Source organism: Eptatretus burgeri, unplaced genomic scaffold (assembly GCF_056783735.1).
Source record: "Eptatretus burgeri isolate ZD-2024b unplaced genomic scaffold, Ebu_testis_v1 Ebu_testis_scaffold_1112, whole genome shotgun sequence".
In the NCBI taxonomy this organism is placed as follows: Eukaryota; Metazoa; Chordata; class Myxini; order Myxiniformes; family Myxinidae; genus Eptatretus; species Eptatretus burgeri.
Genome location: NW_028223061.1, coordinates 9560 through 17579, shown reverse-complemented (window position 1 = coordinate 17579; position 8020 = coordinate 9560). Strand labels below are relative to the sequence as shown.

The 8020-nt window shown below is 38.4% G+C and overlaps 1 non-coding gene across 1 annotated transcript; it reads right to left on the bottom strand.

Moving 5' to 3' along the window:
• Window positions 1–5199: 5199 nt before the first annotated feature.
• Window positions 5200–5313, bottom strand: LOC147006922 (U5 spliceosomal RNA). The gene has a single exon (XR_015054525.1). It is a non-coding gene; the product is annotated as a U5 spliceosomal RNA (small nuclear RNA).
• Window positions 5314–8020: the final 2707 nt, after the last annotated feature.

The window sequence follows — 8020 nt, the reverse complement described above, 5'->3', positions numbered from 1 at the left end:
ACCCAACCTGAACACCAAGTTTCCTCCAAATACGTCCACAACTTGCTGAGATATCCTGCACACAGACAAAGAAACAAGCAGTCATAGACTGGTACTTACGAAATTGTCAACTTGCCCTCTGACCTTGTCAAATAAAAGCTGTCTCTCGAGAAGGTAGCGACGCAAACCAGAAGTTTCTACGATGATTCCGTACAAAACCATCAAAAATCGAATGTTTGACCTCATTGTGACCTTGACCTTTGACCGATTTTGACCAAAATCTAATCAGCGCGAGCCATCACCATCCTGAATCAAGTGGTCTAATTTGACATTGGTAGCATCTTCCGTTCTCGAGTTATCACGCCTCCAAACAAACACACAAACACACAAACACACAAACACACAAACAGAGGACGGAAGTCATCAATATACTTACGAAATCTCTCGATTTCATTAATAATAAGAAAGATGAAAATCGCATGATACTTGTGAAATCCATAAAAAACAAATTTAACCTTAAAAATAATTGCTGGTTCAATTAAATTACCAAATATGCAAATCCTCTTCAAATTCCAAGTCAATCGGATGAAAACTGACAATTTCAGAAATTCAGCCTGTGTCAACTTTTTAGCTTGTGTGGACTTTTCAGCCTTTGTTGACTTTTTAGCCGATGTGGACCTTTTAGCCTGTGTTGACTTTTTAGCTTGTGTGGACTTTTCAGCCTTTGTTGACTTTTTAGCCGATGTGGACTTTTTAGCCTGTGTTGACTTTTTAGCCTGTGTGGAGTGTTTTTTTGCCTGTGTTGACTTTTTAGCCTGTGTGGACTTTTTAGCCTTTGTTGACTTTTTAGCCTGTGTTGACTTTTTAGCCTGTGTTGACTTTTTAGCCTGTGTTGAGTTTTTCTCCTGTGTGGAGTGTTTTTTGCCTGTGTTGACTTTTTAGCCTGTGTGGACTTTTTAGCCTTTGTTGACTTTTTAGCCTGTGTTGACTTTTTAGCCTGTGTTGAGTTTTTCGCCTGTGTGGAGATTTTAACCTGTGTGGACTTTTTAGCCTGTGTGGACTTTTTAGTCTGTGTTGACTTTTTAGCCTGTGTTGACTTTTTAGCCTGTGTGGACTTTTTAGTCTGTGTTGACTTTTTAGCCTGTGTTGACTTTTTAGTCTGTGTTGACTTTTTAGCCTGTGTTGAGTTTTTTGCCTGTATGGACTTTTTAGCCTGTGTTGACTTTTTAGCCTGTGTGGACTTTTTAGTCTGTGTTGACTTTTTAGCCTTTGTTGACTTTTTAGCCTGTGTTGAATTTTTAGCCTGTGTTGAGTTTTTTGCCTGTATGGACTTTTTAGCCTGTGTGGACTTTTAGTCTGTGTGGACTTTTTAGTCTGTGTTGACTTTTTAGCCTGTGTTGAGTTTTTCGCCTGTGTTGAGTTTTTCGCCTGTATGGACTTTTTAGCCTGTGTTGACTTTTTCGCCTGTGTGGACTTTTTAGTCTGTGTTGACTTTTTAGTCTGTGTTGACTTTTTAGTCTGTGTTGAGTTTTTCACCTGTATGGACTTTTTAGCCTGTGTTGACTTTTAGCCTGTGTGGACTTTTTAGTCTGTGTTGACTTTTTAGCCTGTGTTGAGTTTTTTGCCTGTGTTGGCTTTTTAGTCTGTGTTGACTTTTTAGTCTGTGTGACTTTTTAGTCTGTGTTGACTTTTTAGCCTGTGTTGACTTTTTAGCTTGTGTGGACTTTTTAGTCTGTGTTGACTTTTTAGCTGATGTGGACTTTTTAGCATGTGTGGACTTTTTAGTCTGTGTTGACTTTTTAGTCTGTGTTGACTTTTTAGTCTGTGTTGAGTTTTTCACCTGTATGGACTTTTTAGCCTGTGTTGACTTTTAGCCTGTGTGGACTTTTTAGTCTGTGTTGACTTTTTAGTCTGTGTTGACTTTTTAGCCTGTGTTGAGTTTTTAGCCTGTGTTGAGTTTTTCGCCTGTGTGGACTTTTTAGCCTGTGTTGAATTTTTAGCCTGTGTGGACTTTTTAGCCTGTTGACTTTTTAGCCTGTGTTGAATTTTTAGCCTGTGTGGACTTTTTAGCCTTTGTTGACTTTTTAGCGTGTGTGGAATTTTTAGCTGATATGGACTTTTTTGCCTGTGTTGAATTTTTAACCTGTGTGGAATTTTTATCCTGTGTTCACTTTTTAGCCTGTGTGGACTTTTCAGCCTTTGTTGACTTTTTAGCCGATGTGGACTTTTTAGTCTCTGTGGACTTTTTAGCCTGTGTGGACTTTATAGCATATGTGGACTTTTTAGCCTGTGTGGACTTTTTAGCTTGTGTGGAATTTTTAGCCTATTTTAAATTTTTAGCTTGTGTGGACCTTTTAGGCTGTGTGGACTTTTTAGCAGACGTGGACTTTTTAGCCTGTGTGGACTTTTTAGCCTGTGTTGACTTTTTAGCCTATGTTGAATTCTTAGCCTGTGTGCACTTTTTCGCCTCTGTTGACTTTTTAGCCGATGTTGAATTTTTAGCCTGTGTGGACTTTTTAGCCTATGTGGACTTTTTAGCCGTTGTGGTCTTTTTAGCATGTGTGGTCTTTTTAGCCTGTGTTGACTTTTTAGCCGATGTTGACTTTTTAGCCTATGTAGACCTTTTATCGTGTGTTAACTTTATAGACACTGTGGACTTTTTAGCCTGTGTTGAATTTTTTTTTTTTTTAGCCTGTGCCTGTGTTGTGTTGTTGTGACTTTTTGTTGTGACTTTTTAGCCTGTGTTGAATGTTGTAGACTTATAACCTATGTTGAATTTTTAGCTTGTGTGAACTTTTTAGCTTATGTGGACTTTTTCGCCTGTGAGGACTTTTTAGCCTGTGTGGACTTTTTAGTCTCAGTTGAGTTTTTAGCCAGTGAGGACTTTTTAGCCTGTGTGGAATTTTTAGCATATGTGGACTTTTTAGCCTGTGTGGACTTTTTAGCAGACGTGGACTTTTTAGCCTGTGTTGACTTTTTAGCTGTTGTGGACTTTTTAGTCTGTGTTGACTTTTTAGCCGATTTGGACTTTTTAGCCTGTGTTGACTTTTTCGCCGATGTGGACTTTTTAGCCGTTCTGGACTTTTTAGCCGATGTGGATTTTTTAGCCTGTGTCGATTTTTTTAGCCTGTGTGGATTTTTTTAGCGTGTGTTGACTTTTTAGCCTGTGTTGACTTTTTAGCCTCTGTGGATTTTTTTTAGCCTGTGTTGACCTCAAATTTCCTTGTTCATTGAATTCAGTGACGTTCTGCATATCCTCTTCAAATTTCAAGTCAATGGGTATAAAATTGAGGATTTTAGAAATATCACCTAAGTTGTTCACCTGCTCACCTAAGTTATGTTGTCCTTTTGGCCTATGTTGACCTCAAAAAAGATTGGCTTGTTGAATTCAGTGACCTGAAATATAAATCCTCTTCAAATTTCAAGTCAATTGGATGAAAACTGACAATTTTAGAAATCTAACTGAAGTCGTTGACCTTTTGGCCGATGTTGACCTTAAAAATAATTTGTGGATGAATTAAATGAACAAATGTGGAACTTCTCTTCAACTTTCGAGTGAAGCGGATGAAAAATGTGGATCCCTGCTCTCATTAATGGAGTGGTGTGTGTGTGTGTGTGTGTGTGTGTGTGTGTGTGTGTGTGTGTGTGTGTGTGTGTGTGTGTGTGTGTGTGTGTGTGTGTGTGTGTGTGTGTGTGTGTGTGTGTGTGTGTGTGTGTGTGTGTGTGTGTGTTACATTTGTTTGTCGCGATACTCCTGCAGTTCTGGGCTGATTACATCCAGACTTGCTACATTGGATCATCATGACCCAAGTTAGTGTATCGGGGTGTTTTTATATTTGCCGGTGATTTTGTGGGGAGGACGGGGATGCAAATTCTCTCTGTCAATGTGTATCGTGTTGCGCCACCTCCAGATGGAGGAGGGTATTGCAAGTCTTCACCATTGACCGTGCAGTATTCCTGTCCCCACGTTTTCCAGTGCAGTGAGGTGTTTTGAATTTTTGCAGTGGATGTGTTTTTGATTGTTGCACCGAACCAGGATTTTTTTGCATCTGCAGAGCTGTCGGATGCCGACACACCGCCCAAATATAGTCTCAAGGAATGTGTCAGAAGAACGTGTTGTATGCTTAGAACAAGATGGCCCATTGGACGAGAACTACAGTAATTTTAGAAATTTGACAAAGCTGTTAACATTTGGCTGATGTTGACCTTTTGCCCTCAAAAACAATCGGCCTCAAGCTTGTGACTCCCTTTACCAGGTGGTTAAGTTCAAGAAAAATTGCAATCTCTCAATGATTGATAAACAGACCAACAGACATGATGAATGTCCAAAGCAACCAATATAATTGTGAATTTTCAATTGGACAAGTAAAAACAAACCAAAGCAGGCACAACAAATCCCACCCATTAAAGGCATAAAGTTATTTTGGGGATCAAATTTAAATTTGATACATCCTTAACCTGAATATTGATTATAAGGAATAGAATAAGGAATATTTTAGTCTTAGTTTGAAGTCCATTCAACCATTTTTGACGAAGTTCTGACCGTAAAATGATTTTGACCTTTCAAGGCCACGTAAGGCCTCGAGTTATCATGCCTCCAAACAAACACACAAACACACAAACAGAGGACGGAAGTCATCAATTTACTTACGAAACAAGTCATCCCAAAGGTCATGGTGTCAAATGAAAGCCAATAAAAGACTTGATATATATCTTCCATAGTAAACACGCATATTCCTAACCTTTTTGATCTATAATGGAAAATTTGTAATTTTGACCGATGGCCATGACCCCCAAAACTTCAGACTCCACCGATCTTCACAAATGTGCATTTTTCACAATAGGAATGGGGAGCATTATAAGTGACAAATAGAATAAGCTTCACTTTCAGCTTCGTTTGAAGTAAATCAGATCATTTTTGACGAAGTTTTGAGAAAAAAACGATTTTGATCTTTTTGTGACCTTGACCTTTCATCCAATCGGACCCAAAAGTTAATGGGGTCGTCCAAGATTCATTGCTCACCTGTGGATTAAATTTAAAAACGTTTGCTGAAGCCTTTTGCCATAAAGTTGCAAACAGACAAATAGAAAAACAAACAGGACAAGTACAATATCCCACTCCCTCCCTCTGGGGGGGTGGGATAAAAAGAATAAACAACCTCAATTCACTTTCAAGAGAGATTTATGATAAATAATATTAATCTTTTTTTCATTCTAAATTGCCCCATATCAAAACAGGGCATCAAAAATATTTCAACTCATAAATGTTTCTCTCCACGGAAATCTTTAGTAAAAGGCGAAAGATTTATACGAATTGAAGAGAAACCAAAGAATTAATGATTAATCTCCGTCTCATGTTTTTATACACATGTAACACATTAACATGAATGGCGTTTATCCAATCATCCCAGATAGATGTGTTTATTTTATTCTCTCATTTGTAATTTTTACAACATTTAAGGTTTCGTCAGTATTTCGTACATTTTACTTAAAGATGTCTTCATTTCACGATTATATTTACAAAATGAACTCGCTCCCGAATTTGTATTCGAATGAACCAGCCAATCACGGCATACAACGTCCTGACGTGATTCCAATAAACCTTGGGTCGATTTCCTTAAAATTCCAGAAGGAGCGAATTATTTTCAACACAGCACGATATTAGTATAATTCTTTAATTATACTCTCTTTTCTTTGAAAGCTCTTTCTTCAAGTTCCTTATTAATGAGTATGACACTGGGTGGTATCCTGGTTTGGGCAGCACTTCTTAACCTTCATTCATACCTGAATATGAATATGAATGAACACTCACAATTTCCCACAAATTGGCGACAACAAAGCCACAATTACCACCCCACACTCCACATACCTTGGGATAGTTAATGCATCAGAGAATTTGGATCGAGCAAGTTTTTCTTTTGTTACTGTAGGTATTCTGATGAATTATATAATTATTGAATGACAAAGTATATTCATCAAAATAAAGGATAAACTAAAAATCAATCGAAGAGCGACACGGCGAAACAGCGAGATGGGCACTCGGTAGAGCACGTACCCCTGCAGAGATAGAGATTCGTAACTTCACCAAAATCTGATCCATTCTTCCTTGTCACACACCCAACCTGAACACCAAGTTTCCTCCAAATACGTCCACAACTTGCTGAGATATCCTGCACACAGACAAAGAAACAAGCAGTCATAGACTGGTACTTACGAAATTGTCAACTTGCCCTCTGACCTTGTCAAATAAAAGCTGTCTCTCGAGAAGGTAGCGACGCAAACCAGAAGTTTCTACGATGATTCCGTACAAAACCATCAAAAATCGAATGTTTGACCTCATTGTGACCTTGACCTTTGACCGATTTTGACCAAAATCTAATCAGCGCGAGCCATCACCATCCTGAATCAAGTGGTCTAATTTGACATTGGTAGCATCTTCCGTTCTCGAGTTATCACGCCTCCAAACAAACACACAAACACACAAACACACAAACACACAAACAGAGGACGGAAGTCATCAATATACTTACGAAATCTCTCGATTTCATTAATAATAAGAAAGATGAAAATCGCATGATACTTGTGAAATCCATAAAAAACAAATTTAACCTTAAAAATAATTGCTGGTTCAATTAAATTACCAAATATGCAAATCCTCTTCAAATTCCAAGTCAATCGGATGAAAACTGACAATTTCAGAAATTCAGCCTGTGTCAACTTTTTAGCTTGTGTGGACTTTTCAGCCTTTGTTGACTTTTTAGCCGATGTGGACCTTTTAGCCTGTGTTGACTTTTTAGCTTGTGTGGACTTTTCAGCCTTTGTTGACTTTTTAGCCGATGTGGACTTTTTAGCCTGTGTTGACTTTTTTGCCGATGTGGACTTTTTAGCCTTTGTTGAATTTTTAGCCTTTGTGGACTTTATAGCCTGTGTGGACTTTTTAGCCGATGTGGACTTTTTAGCCTGTGTTGACTTTTTAGCCTGTGTTGACTTTTTAGCCTGTGTGGAGTGATTTTTTGCCTGTGTTGACTGTTTAGCCTGTGTGGACTTTTTAGCCTTTGTTGACTTTTTAGCCTGTGTTGACTTTTAAGCCTGTGTTGAGTTTTTCGCCTGTGTGGAGATTTTAACCTGTGTGGACTTTTTAGCCTGTGTGGACTTTTTAGTCTGTGTTGACTTTTTAGCCTGTGTTGACTTTTTAGCCTGTGTGGACTTTTTAGTCTGTGTTGACTTTTTAGCCTGTGTTGACTTTTTAGTCTGTGTTGACTTTTTAGCCTGTGTTGAGTTTTTTGCCTGTATGGACTTTTTAGCCTGTGTTGACTTTTTAGCCTGTGTGGACTTTTTAGTCTGTGTTGACTTTTTAGCCTTTGTTGACTTTTTAGCCTGTGTTGAATTTTTAGCCTGTGTTGAGTTTTTTGCCTGTATGGACTTTTTAGCCTGTGTGGACTTTTAGTCTGTGTGGACTTTTTAGTCTGTGTTGACTTTTTAGCCTGTGTTGAGTTTTTCGCCTGTGTTGAGTTTTTCGCCTGTATGGACTTTTTAGCCTGTGTTGACTTTTTCGCCTGTGTGGACTTTTTAGTCTGTGTTGACTTTTTAGTCTGTGTTGACTTTTTAGTCTGTGTTGAGTTTTTCACCTGTATGGACTTTTTAGCCTGTGTTGACTTTTAGCCTGTGTGGACTTTTTAGTCTGTGTTGACTTTTTAGCCTGTGTTGAGTTTTTTGCCTGTGTTGGCTTTTTAGTCTGTGTTGACTTTTTAGTCTGTGTGACTTTTTAGTCTGTGTTGACTTTTTAGCCTGTGTTGACTTTTTAGCTTGTGTGGACTTTTTAGTCTGTGTTGACTTTTTAGTCTGCGTTGACATTTTAGTCTGTGTTGACTTTTTAGCCTGTGTTGAGTTTTTAGCCTGTGTTGAGTTTTTCGCCTGTGTGGACTTTTTAGCCTGTGTTGAATTTTTAGCCTGTGTGGACTTTTTAGCCTGTTGACTTTTTAGCCTGTGTTGAATTTTTAGTCTGTGTTGACTTTTTAGCCTGTGTTGAGTTTTTAGCGTG